The following is a 13,236-nucleotide window of genomic DNA, read 5'->3' on the forward strand; positions in this document are numbered from 1 at the left end:
AAGACTAGACAAATTTTAGCAAAAAGCAGGACTTTTTAACGTTTTTGACAATGTCAAAAAAGCCAGACTTTTTGGCTTTTGGCCGCAATGCTAAAAATGCGATACTTTCGTTGATTAATTTTTGAAAAAAAGTGAAAGAATAAAAATCTTTATCAATTTTACTAAAAAGCAAACATTTTCATCCAAAGGCTTGACAATTTGAACAAAAAGTAGCAATTTTGGAAATGCGAGCTTTTACTGCAACTGTAGCGTGAAAAAAGAGTCTTTTTGATAGTGTGAACTGGTAATCTAGTTATTAAATTATCAAGTATCTACTTGTAGATATGGTTATGTTCCAAAAATGTTTCGAATACGAGTATGAGGAAGTTTCAATCATTGCAATTTTGAATCCTAAAATAAATTGAGAAGTTGAGAAAGGTTCCCTGTAATTACGTACCAAGTAGGTATCTGAATATTTAACAAAACACCGGATAAGTACCTATATAAGCACTAAAGTAAAGTCAAAATTCAAAAACAAAAACTCACCAAAAAAAATTATCTTCGGTTAATCCTGAAGGGGTATTCCAGTTAATTAACAATGTTCCACACTGGATCGATCAGTATATTGATAAATGCACTAAACTAGATCACTAAATGAATTCAGTACACTAAACATAACGCGAAAAATGGCGAAAAAATTCAAAACAAACGTGGAAAAATGTCGTATTTTCGTATACAACATCGACACATAGCCGACACACAGTCAACACGCGCGCCACTCGAACAGGTTACATGGAAATGTGATGACACTGACACTAAGCAAGCGCTGAAGGTGTATCGAAGAAACGCTTCCTTCAACTTAACCTTCAGATCGAAGAGAACTCTAGCGAGTACCTGGCACATCGAACAACGGTATCTGGAGGTTAGTGAACTACCACATAAGCGAAGGTAAATTCACTCTTTTTCTTGTACACGAGTGTTTGTGGTAGGCCAGTATCGAAACGTTATACCCTTTCTTGTGTGTGTATTCGAAATAAAAAGTGGTAAGTGTCCCATACACTTTTCCGTTATGTACTTACTCTTGGGCTTACGCGTATTTACCTTTATTTTTTCCAACTTGAACATCTCTTCCGTCGTCGGGCTCGAGCTCGAGCCCGACCAACAACGCGGTGGGAGAGATGGTGATCTACTTAATAATTTTTTTTAATCATCGAGTTTATTGGTTGAAAAATTTTTCTTACTCTCGCGCAACGGTAAAATGATTGCAATGACCTAAAATTATGCATCGAATTGTACGAGAAATGAAATTCACCAATTCTAACAGTTTCATTAGCGCAGGCCTAAGTATTCCAAGTGGGAAAACAATAACACGTTTTTCTCTTTCGGTTTTTCATTAGCATATTGTTGTGTAATAACGTTTTCAACATGTGAACTAATTCGAGACCTGTGAATGAAATTTTACCAATAAGGCGTTGACACCTTGGTATTTCATTTTTTATATACCACTTTCATACTCCGCTGCTACCGCCACCGAAAGTAATACCGGCTATCGTTTTTTAGGTGTAGCTGTGCAGATAGGCTAGGCATTTTTTTTGATACGATGCTGAGCTTTATTCTGGTCTCATATGGGAATAAAAAAGTATTTTGCGAGATGTTTTTGTAAGGCCTGGGATTTATTTTTGGATACGTACGATTTAATTTTTTTTTTAATTTTTTGAAACTTGATGAAAATCCATCATGAAAAGTAATGTGATGAAAATTGCATGAAGGTGTTCTAACCGTTCATTCAAGCCTTCTCCCTCAGGTTAATACTTCTTCAAATGTGCGTTTTTTAAGCTAAAAAATATTAGGTACACAATTATTGAAATTTTGAATTTTCAAAAAGAAATAAATCTTCAGTCGCCATAAAATCTCAAATGTTTACTAACAAGGAAGGTATTCCAATTGGTGGAAATTTGTTTGAACCGGAAAAGGCTAAATCAGACGAGCACACAAAAATACATCCTCAGCCAAAATGTCATAGGCGTAAGTGCATTTTTCGACTTTTAGTGAATTTTTGAAAATTTTCGAACCAAAAATGAGAAAAAATCAACATTTTACCAAATCTATCAAGGAAAGCTAAAATTTAGTGTGCATAAGTATTAGGGCGGGTCGAAAAAAAACATAGGTCTCGGAATTTTCTGAAATTCACATATGTGGTTCCTTTTGAGTTGAAACCATCCGAAAAAAATTTTTAGCCCCCCGCGGCACCATGGGGCTGAGCCACGTGGGGCCATTTTAGCTAAAAATTCACTTTTTTCAGGTTTAAAGCTCCAAAATCGATTTTTAAAATTTACGGCTAGCACTCAATTTGTAGAGTTTGAGATGCTGAATCTCCCTGTGGAGTTCGTTTTTTTGTTCGGTGGTCCCTTTTACGTCTACAACAAGTCCTTGAAAGTACAAAAATAGCTAATTTTAAGGTGTCACGAAAATGTTTCCGCGAATTTATGCCCAAATGGTGTTTTATAGGGGGACATATCGATGCAGTAAGTTGTATAATGTAGTCAAGGGGTTAAATTTAGAATCATCAATATGCCCTCAGATCGCTGATAGGGTACATGATTCAAGTTTTATACAAGATTTTAGGATTTTATCAATTTGAAAATTTGTTCAGATTGCTTCTACCTACTTTTTTTCATGTTTTCGAAAAAATTTTCATTTCATTTTTTAAAAATTCAATTTTGAATGACATTATGTATCGTGGAAGTACACAAAACCTTTTTTGAAAAATGTGAAAATCATTCGAAAATATCAAAAACAAGGATTTTTGTGGTATTTGAGTTTTTTTTTTTTTTTTTAAATTTTCTATGTTAATTCGTTCTTTGAATTTTGAAAATAAAAACTGTTTTTTTTGGTTCAATTTTGACAAGTGTATGTATTATCACACTTTCTGCAGTTTTGACAAATCATCATTCAATTTTGAGAATTTCCGATTAATTCTTGGTATAGGTACTTTGCAATAATCTAAGCAGTCTGTGCAAAATTTCACCCAAATGAGACATTTGGGTGAAATTTTTGTCGTTTTTTGATGGTCCATTACTTTTTGATATTTTCTGTTTTGACCAGTTTTGAAGCCTCGAGCAAATTTTTGAAAATTGAAATTTTCACAGAAGTTTTAAATTCCCAAAGAATGACTAGAGATTCTTGGAACCACGTCGAACCTACTCAGCATGTTGAAATTGGGGTATGAATGAAAAATTTTAGTTTTCCGAATTCATTGAGTAAAATTCAGTGTAGGTATTTCAATTTCCAAACATCTACAGGCTTCAAAACTATATATTATGTAGTTTTCGGGGATTAAATTAAAAATAAGATACCTAAGTACACAATATCATACCAAATTTCAGCTATCTAGGTCAATTCGGTGAAATGAGATGGAAATTTACTAAAAATATCTTGGCGTAAAGAAAAGAGGGATACAAACTGAAAAACACATTATGGAGTTGGAAAATGTGACCCTTTGATGCATTTTTTTTTTCGGTAAAAATTCACAAGTATTTTTTTGATTGAAATTTTATTTGGATTCATTTATTCGCCGATATTTCGAGAGAGGGATGAAAACAAAATTCAATTTTCGTGTCTTCCTTTCTACAATAAAACTGTACGTAAATTGAAAAAATTTTGTCAAAAAGTTTGAAAATTTTCAAAGTATTGACTTTTTTGGAAAAAAGGTCTTGAAAAACTGCCAACAATTTAGGAAACGTTTTGATTAATTCTCTCATTTTACGTTTTAAAATAGCTGTGATAATAAAGACTATGAGTAAAGTAGGAATCTTAAAATAACTGAATTTTTATCAAAAACATGAATCATTGTTATATGTATAAAAGACGTTTGAAAATGAAGAGTCCAGGGAAAGAACCAGGTAAGTCACTTTTTCAAACTTCTGAGTTACGGCGTTTTGAAGTATCAGAAGGCTCCAATTTTGTAGCGAATTTGAATTTCATCAAGGTAATGACTGGAAATACATCACACAACATCCCACAAACACAACTTGAGGCATTGTAGGAAAAAAATGAAGAGATGAGCCAGTCACGACTTGAAAAGTCACTGTTTTCGTGAAAAAATCAAGCAAAAAATCGAAAAATCAGTGTTTTGCAACAACTTGAATTCGATGAAAATCGATTATTATGATGACATAATGAAAAATTTTTGTATTCTAAATAGTTGACGATGTTGAAATTTTCTTCCTGTCGCCTCAGATTTGGTCTCGGCTCATTTTTCTCTTCTCCTCTTTTTTTTAAAGGCCATTTTAACCACGAAAAATCGATTTTTTTCAAAATGTAAATGGACTACATTTTTCTACTCCTCAGTGTGAATTTAATTCAACCCTAAACTCATTTTTGAAAAAAAGTGACTTACCTGGTTCTTTCCGTGGACTCTTCAAATATTACTCAAATATTCTGTATCATTAATTAAACTTGAAACAAAATTCATGAAGATTGAAGATCTAATGATTGAAGTTTTTTTTTTTATTCCGACTTTATCGATAAATGCCACCTCTCTCCCTCCGCTTATCATCTAATCTAAAATCATCACGATCACATTCACGCTACACAATTGCTGCCTTCATCGCACTAAATAGGTACCTACAAAATCAAACTTTTGAGAACCGTCTTCAAAAGATGACCTACCCAACGTCGAGGTAGCACCCAACACGTTGACATTCAACAAGTGAAAATTTCTCCAAACCCAAACTGAACTAACCCTCGCATCGAACACACTATACGTTGACCTACGTCACAATTATATCACGAATAGGTGATATTATAAACACGAATGAGTCAATAGAATCTTTAAAATGTGGTTTGGTAACTGTTGGTTGGGAATTTAAATATGTCTTATTTTCCGCTTTCTCATCTGTTAACTAATTATAATGTTGTATCGAGTCAAGGTTGACCAATGTAAATATAGATTGGTTGATTTCAAAATGGAGCACTGTACCGGTTTGGTTGATTTAAAAATAAGTGTTCGTTTCGTCTTATTGCGACGCGTAGTTGAAAATATTTTTTAATTGGGAAACACGTATATTTTTTACATGCACTTGGAAAAAAAACGTAAGTGATACCCGCGGTGATATATAAAGCTTTGGTGAAAGTCGTATGTGTTTGTGTCCCTTTAACGAAAAAATTTTCAGCTATGCTTTAATTTGTCTTCAATAGTGTAAGTATGATATCTTAAAATGAAGTTACGGGGACATTTTATCGCAACATTGCGACAACTTTACCTCCCCCCCCCCATTTTTGTGAAGTCTATCCACTGAGTCCCCATTGTGGTTACTGGTTTTCATTACCGTTGGTACAGAAATTAATAAAATCAAGGACTATTTTGGTTCCTTTTGCGGTTCAATGTCATTTTTTTGAGCATAACATTTTCACGCGAAGGAAGATACATTTTAATAGGAGCTTCCAAAAATCAAAATCCAGGAAAAAATCGGTCCAGTTGAAATAATGATCTGAATACTCCTGAACTGCTTCGCTCAATTTTACTCAGCTTGCGAGAGAGATGTGTTACACTCGTATCACCGACAATATAGACGATTGTGGCGAAAAAAAAAGGTATAGGAAAAACCGTAATTCTTGAGTTGAAAGTAGGAAAAGAACAGTTAACATTACTTCACTAGTTAATTCCATTATTTCTGGTCCATTTCCTGCAACATTTTGGGTTCAATATTACCTATATTTATCACCAGGTGAGCAAATGACATATTGTATTGTATCGTTTGGGAAGTAGAAAGGAAGCGCAGAGGGAGAGGGTTAGAAAGATTTGAGGTGATATTTAGGTAATTTGAGTCTCAGATCTAGATTTTACGAACGACCTATTACTTTATGACCTATCAAAAGGTCAAAAAAAATCAACCAACAATTTTTTCTTCAGAAACTCTTGCGTTTTTAAAAATTAAATCATTATTCTTGTACGCACACTTATCGAAAATTTGATTGGGGGGGGGGGGTGAGATAGCCCATTTCATACATTCTCTATAGATAGGTAAACGAAAAATTCCATCAAAGATCTATTCTCACTGTTGTCGAAAAATTAATAGAAAAGAGAGGTCACATTCAAAATAATGTACATCGCTGATCGCACCTACGCTTTGTTCAAAGGATGAAAATGGCATTAACCGAAGCTCGATATCAACTCAAATGCGGGCATAAACGTGATAATTATAAAAATGACAAATTCATTCCGATTACTTTTGATAGGGTGTAACGGTGTTATTTATGTTACAGCCGAGCTCACTCACGCTAATAAAACATCTTCCTAATAGTGCCTATCTAGAATGAACTCGAAAAAAAAACACCGTTTACTAAAATAAACAATAGGAATGCGAATGCATTTTAATTGAATTTTTTTACCAAGACGAAAACCGGCCCGTTATTTAACTAAGATTGTTTGCGGTCAAGAGCGTGTATACAGCATCAAGTCAAGTTCGGTGATTGCACCTTCTCTACCTCTCTTCGCTTCTCTTGCCCTAGACTGATAGATTGTGCAATATAGGAAGTGAGCGTTCTTCGTGTAAAAGTAGAGGTAAAATGAAAATACTCGCAGTTTGGTCGTTGCTTTGTCGCGTTCATGGGTGCTACGGTACCGGCGTACCAGCGATGCCGATGACGTGAACCTTTAGAGCAGTACGAGAGTTGTGAGACACGATTACAACTAATCTTTTGTAATTAAAATCATGATTATAACGCTACAATGCTGCTACTTTTTGTCTAGGTTTATTGGACTCTTTAGCCTAGAATTTTAGCCTAGCATACCTATTAGATACCTACTTTTGATCGACAATTTTCCAGCTTTGAAATCAGTATGCATGGCCTATCGCCGATTTCAGCAAAAAATATTAGTCGATAAAACATAAATTGAATTATTCCTCGGATATCATAAATTTGGTATACATTTTTATAGGTATCGCTCGACACTCCAATTCAAAGAAGATGCACTGGAAGGTAGATTCTGATAATTTTTCAGTGACAGAAAATGTATGCTGAATTTTGATAATATGCTTACCAACCTAGGTACGTACATCTAGATTGCGAGAGAGGTGAAATAATAATTTGCTGATCCAAGGTCGAATATTACAAAGTAGGGCCTAAAAATTCGGGCATAATATACAATTTGGGCACATTCTCACTCCTGGCATACAAACTGGGCACACTGCTAGAAATCGCCCTCTAATGACACATACAAATTGGGCACATACAAACTGGGCACACTAGAAAAAAAAGAACGAAAAGAGCACATACAAACTGGGCACACAGGAAAGAATGAACCTCGCATTTAAAACTTTTATTTAAAAACTTGAATGGAAAAAATTTGTCACACCTAACCTGCGCATAAATACGCAAGTAGGTACCTAGTTTAGGTAGTAGGTACAGTACTCTAATACGGATAATAGGGATGGATGTCAGTTTAATTTTATGTACCTAACAAGGGAGGTGCCCCAGGTGACATTCACCGATTTTAAAGATTCTTGCACCATTAGATAGAGGACATCAAATTTAGCCTAACCACAATTAATTTTCAGGTGCTGAAGTTGATATTACGATTTTTGAGAGCGATTTTTCGATTTTTCACATCTTGTAAGTATAAATCCGAGTAGCAATTTTGAAAAATTGATCAAAAATAGCCGGCGCAGGTCGCATATCGAAAACTTCCATATTATTTGGGAATTTTAATACATATGATGACACTAACCCGCAGTGAAATTTGTTGCTGCTGAAGTTGATATTTTGGCCGTGCAGGGCGATTTTTCGATTTTCAAATTGCATATTTTGAAATAAAAATTAGTCAAAAAATATCAACTTCAGCAGCTGAAAATTTCACCACGGGCTAGTCTCATGATATGTATTAAAATGCCCAAATAATACGAGAAGATTTGGTATGCGACCTGGGCCGACAATTTCTGGGCAATTTTTCAAAATTGCCAAGTGAAAATCGAAAAATCCCCTGGGATTACTGAAATATCTACTTCAGCAGCTGAAAATTTGGGGTTAGGCTATGTCCGATGTCCTCTATTCAATGGTGCAAAAATCGTTGAAATCGGTGAATGTCACCAGGGGCACCTTCCTTGTAAGTATTGTAAGTACATGAATTAGCAGAGTAGGTACTAGGTACCTACTTTGTTGATGAGTACCTACATATGTACAATTGTACATCTTGGATGAAATCTATTGAGAACATATGTGTGGATACATGTCCTATCTATTTTACCTATTTGATTATTTTCTAGTGTGTCGAAATAGTATGGCTTCTTTTCGATTTCGTTCGCTCATTCTAATGTGCCCAATTTGTATGTGTTCCTTTCGTTCTTTTTTTCTTATGTGCCCAGTTTGTATGTGTCATTACTGACCCTCTGGTGTGCTTGCTTATCTTGTGCCCAAATTGTATATGCCCAAAAATTCTCGATTTTATCATTACTTAATAGGGATAGAAAAATATGAACAACGTTATACAAATCTGCATTTACTGCGAAATTTTTTTTTAGCAATACATGAAATACACTTTCGAAAAAAGCACATAAATTAAAATTGGAATAAAATTTCACGCCAAACTCCGAAATCATGTTTTTTTACATCGACTCCAAAACTGAAATTTTTAACCTACCTACAAATAGGGATTTTTGGTCAATTTTTACATTTACAATTTTAAAAGCGAAACATATTCGTGGGCTCATCAGAAGCTGGGAATTATTTTTGCGTTGTCGACTCCAAAACTGACATTTCTGGAAACCTCAAATGGATTTTTAAAATGAAAATTTGTCGATAAATTTTTGCAATTTTTACAAAAAATATCTTTGCAAATGGGTTATTGTTTCAAAACAAAAATGCCCAAAAAGTTCCTGATCAGCTCAAAATCATCATCAATTGATTCCTGAAATTGAAAATCGGCTACCCGCCAAATTTCAGGTTTCTGTCTCGAAAATTTAACACTGTTGTTTGGTTTTGTTATGTTTCGTTTTTTTTATCCATCCAGAAAATTCGATTTCATCAATTGTGGTATATTTTAGGCATTAAATCTATTTTCTCAAAAATGAAAATTTTTTTGCATTTTGAGAACATATTTTTCGATTTTCTAAATATTTATTGATGAGTAAAAGGTAGATACCTATACCTAGTGATTTTTTTATATGATATTTTTGTTTGAAATTTTCCGGAATTTTTATGATTTTTTGGTGCAAATTTCTCAACATAGACTTTTTTTTTCAACACGTTGGGATTGTTCCTGAAAGTGAAATAAGTATACTTAATTAAGTAAATTTTTTATGAGTTCGATATTTTGAATCAACTAGGATGCAAGGAGAAAGTGGAAAGGGGGTGAATCGCGAATCCGAAGTGATGACTGCTTGAAAAGTGTCTTTTTCACCAGTTGAAAGAAATTAGACTTTCCAACAAAATTTCAGTTTTACTATTCGATAAAAATTTTAAATTTCACAATTGGTTAACTTTAAGAACTAAAGGAATTTGAAGCTTCTTCAAGTGATATTCTTTTGATCTTACAAGAGAACGTATTGGTCGCACTCAGTTTGTTACCGATTTTGCTCATTATCTATTTAGGTAAGTATTTATTTATGTTTTTACCCAAGAGGTCATAGGAATTGATTTTCAAAGTTGAAAATTGTGTAAATTATGTAATGAAAAAATTAAATGACAGGCCATCACTTCTAAAAACGCCATTTTTAGCCAATGTTTTTTAAAATGACTTTTCTCAGCGATTTCTGCGTTTTTCGAGCTCGGATCAGTTCTATTCGATTTCCCACGTTTTACATTTTATTGCTACCCTATGGCAATAACTCAGTTTTTACCATATGAGCCCTTTGCTAGCGGAATGCTACATTTATTATTCGAGGCCCAATTTCAATATCAGAGCTTAAAATAGCATTTTATGAAGAGGGCGGAATAAAGTAAATTTCTCAAAAAGACGTGTGTGAAATTCCGGAGTGTTTGGAATGAGAAATTGCGATTCCTAAGGCCCCGTTAAATTTTACAAAAGAAATAATTACTTTAAAAAATATTAAAATGTGTGATTAGCAATATGAGCAGCTACAACTCTAGGAATATCTAAAGTGGCATGTTCCAACTACAATGGAGTTTTCGTGGCTCACTTTCGACATGAATGAGAAATTTCCGGGACTCTAATTTTTCAAAAAATGGCACAAAAATCTTGGAACATGTGATTATAGACCGTTGTATGATTTTATTTGGGCTCAAAAAGTAAACGTTCTCTTGCTAAACGTCAGAAACGAATCTTCTCAAAACGTATAATGATAAAAATGCAGAACTTTCAGAGTTGTAGCTGCCCGATCACATTTTTTTTTTATTTTGAGCCACCCAGGAGATTTTCATGCTTTACTGAAGAAATGAGTAAAACCATAAGTTAGACAAACTGACTAACAGGTTCTCTTATTGGAAAAATGTTATTATTTTTCTGTATTTTTAGAGTCTTATGGCTGAGGTAATTTCCTTGTTAGAATAATTTGTTGAACGGACTGCGACGACTGAAATGTTCTAGGCTCTTGCACGTTAATTTGCCTCGTTTTGTGCGAAGATAGCCCACGAATGCTGGAATGCTGGGTTATTATGCATCATTTGGGTTGAAACTTTTTATGCGTCATCTTTTCATAAAATAAAACCAATACCAATTTAAGGCTAGGTCACAAAAAAATTACGATTTTTTTCTAATCATTTTTTGCATGTAGGTACTCTCTAATCAATGAGTCTTCTCTGCCTAAAAAGTAGGTAATCGTCTTGGAAAAAATTACTCATCGAGTCGACGATAAACGATCCAATCACCAATGTTGAAAAATCGACAAAGAAACGGTAAGTTGAACTTGAAGGCGGCGGCGATGCCGACGCACCAAACGAGGCGACGCGACGCGACGACGACGTATAAACCCATTGTCGCCATCACACATCAGAAATTCCAACGCAGAAAGTACTTTCTTGATGTGTTTTGCGAGGCTAATCAAAGCTTCATTTTCACTCTTGAAGCTCTCATATGAGCGAACGCGTTGAAGACGCGCGACGCGGATCGAGAAAGGAAAAAAATCAACTTTTGCTAAGATGACTGAGAACAAAAGGTGAACGAACTGTTATTTAATGACGTCAGCAACGTTACCTTGCAGCGCGAGTTCGCTCCAGTGATCTAGATTTCGCGATCGCGATGATGACGATGGGCGGCGCGGCGCTCGCGTCGGTGAACGGAGGCGTAATTTCCAGCTCCAGCAGCCAGCGAGAATAATAGCACGTACATTTTGTAATGGAGCTGGAGCGGAGGCGAACGAGCAAAAAGCCCACGTCGACGTGCCCAGGCAAAGACTCTGTTCCTCGTGCTCAGTTTTAATAAATGTTGCAAAGCGAATAAGAACGACGTTTGTGGATCAGCGAGCACAGCGGTCGTCGAACAGTTACACAACGGATCTTTTGTGAGTTTAATAAAAAAAATTAACGCCTCAGGAGCGTCAGGTGTCGCCGTCGTCGTCGTCTTCTTCTTCTCCACGTGAAAATCGACGGAGAAAATTTCTTCCTGTTTTAGCTCATCGTCTCAGATTCGCGGCGCTAAATTAGGTTATAACGTTTGTTTTTCCACGCCGATTTACCATTATTCAAATTAAAATAACGTTATCGATCATTTTCTGTTATTTGACGGTCTGCAGCTAGGTATTCGATTCGAGCCGAATTTAGATTATAATGTCACGATCTCGGCGATGGTCTTCTAACGTCTTTAAAAATAGATGAGCTAATTTCGCTAGTCGCTGCAAAGTGTTTCGTCTTCTCGCCAGTGGTGTAATACTTACGTTACGTTTTCCTGCATCTGAGCAAAGGCCCACCACTGAGGAGAAATAATACCCGAATTTGTCACATCCTACATCTAGATGTCTTTCTCCTTGATACAGGCTTTCGACAAAAGGTCATAAAACTACCACCTTCGAAGAGCCAATAAATCGTAATTTCTTTTATTCTTTTTCATTATATTACATAAAACACAGTAGTTTTCTCGGAGATAGTTCGATAGATATTCAAGAGTGATGCAACAAAAAAAAGCATTGTGCGAAAAAAAACGCACAGCAGAATACACGAGATTTATTCGTTTCTTTTGGCGACCTTTGTTGCAGCGTCGGTCGTCGAGACAAAAACAGCATTCATATTATGCGTATGTCCAGCAGTCCATCCATGAATATTATAACAAGTAGTCTTCTTCGATGGCGTTGTCTTTTTAAAAAATGCTACCAAGCGTTTAAAAGTGGCCTTTTCTTTTTATCCGCTTTGTTCGCAACCAGGAAGTATTTTTGTGTAAAGATCACCTAATTGAACGAGACAAGTGTAGCCGTAAGTCAAACTGCATAATATAACTATTGTTTACATTATGTTTTAGGAAGTGCTGGAGAATTTGGGTACCTAAAAAAAAATAAGAAAAATGATCTCGCCAACTGTTGTGTAAGTTGTTGGTCATCTTAGAGAATAACGAATAGAAAAGATCTTCGTGTAACAAACTGTGTTCGTCGACGTGATGTCGAAATGTGATTTTTACGCGTAGATAGGTATTATAATTACCTATCGAAGCTTATGAGGTGACATGCAGTAATCTTGGCGAGTACTTGGATAATTAATTATGAGTTTACAGTCTAATGATGCGATAAATTTGGTGAGATTTTCATCCTTAAGAAGGGTAAGGAATGTCGATAGCTACCTACCAAGGCAGGCAATATTTAATTTAACGGGCAGTTTGCTTTGTTTGGGTAGTTCTGACTACAAATGAATAGAAAATTCGTAATGCAATCAGATCGCCATCAAGTTTGGTCAATTGAAAAATCGGTAAGTAAGTAAATACGAGTAAAATATCAAGAATTGTTGCGGAGACACGAGACATTTACGATTTTGAGTCAAAACTTTTGTCAAAAAAGCAAAAGTACATATTATCGTGAGAGTTTTGATCAGAATTTCAACGTCGCGATTTTTTATGCTTCTTGACTCAAAACTATTAGGTAGGTACCTACTTTTTGATCTTACATTGCAAATATAGAAAACATACCTAAATGAGAAAAAGGGAAACAGACAGCTATCAAAAATTTTTTAGCTGCCCAAACAGAAACTTATGATGAGTCTTAAGTACACAGTTTTTAATTTTCCAAAATAAAATAAGAATTGCACGAATTAATGATAAAATTGAATAATTTAACGGGATGCAAAAATCAATGCTTCATTTACCTAAGCTCTCATGTT

The 13,236-nt window shown here is 35.0% G+C and overlaps 1 protein-coding gene across 1 annotated transcript in view; it reads right to left on the reverse strand.

Moving 5' to 3' along the window:
* LOC135832481 (PR domain zinc finger protein 1-like) overlaps positions 1 to 770 on the reverse strand; it is a 34,585-nt gene extending 33,815 nt beyond the window's left edge. Inside the window, exon 1 of the mRNA XM_065345750.1 lies at positions 526 to 770. The gene's annotated coding sequence lies outside the window, so the exon portion shown is untranslated. The remainder of the gene's footprint in view (positions 1 to 525) is intronic.
* Positions 771 to 13,236: the final 12,466 nt, after the last annotated feature.

Source organism: Planococcus citri, chromosome 1 (genome assembly GCF_950023065.1).
Source record: "Planococcus citri chromosome 1, ihPlaCitr1.1, whole genome shotgun sequence".
Taxonomy (NCBI): Eukaryota; Metazoa; Arthropoda; class Insecta; order Hemiptera; family Pseudococcidae; genus Planococcus; species Planococcus citri.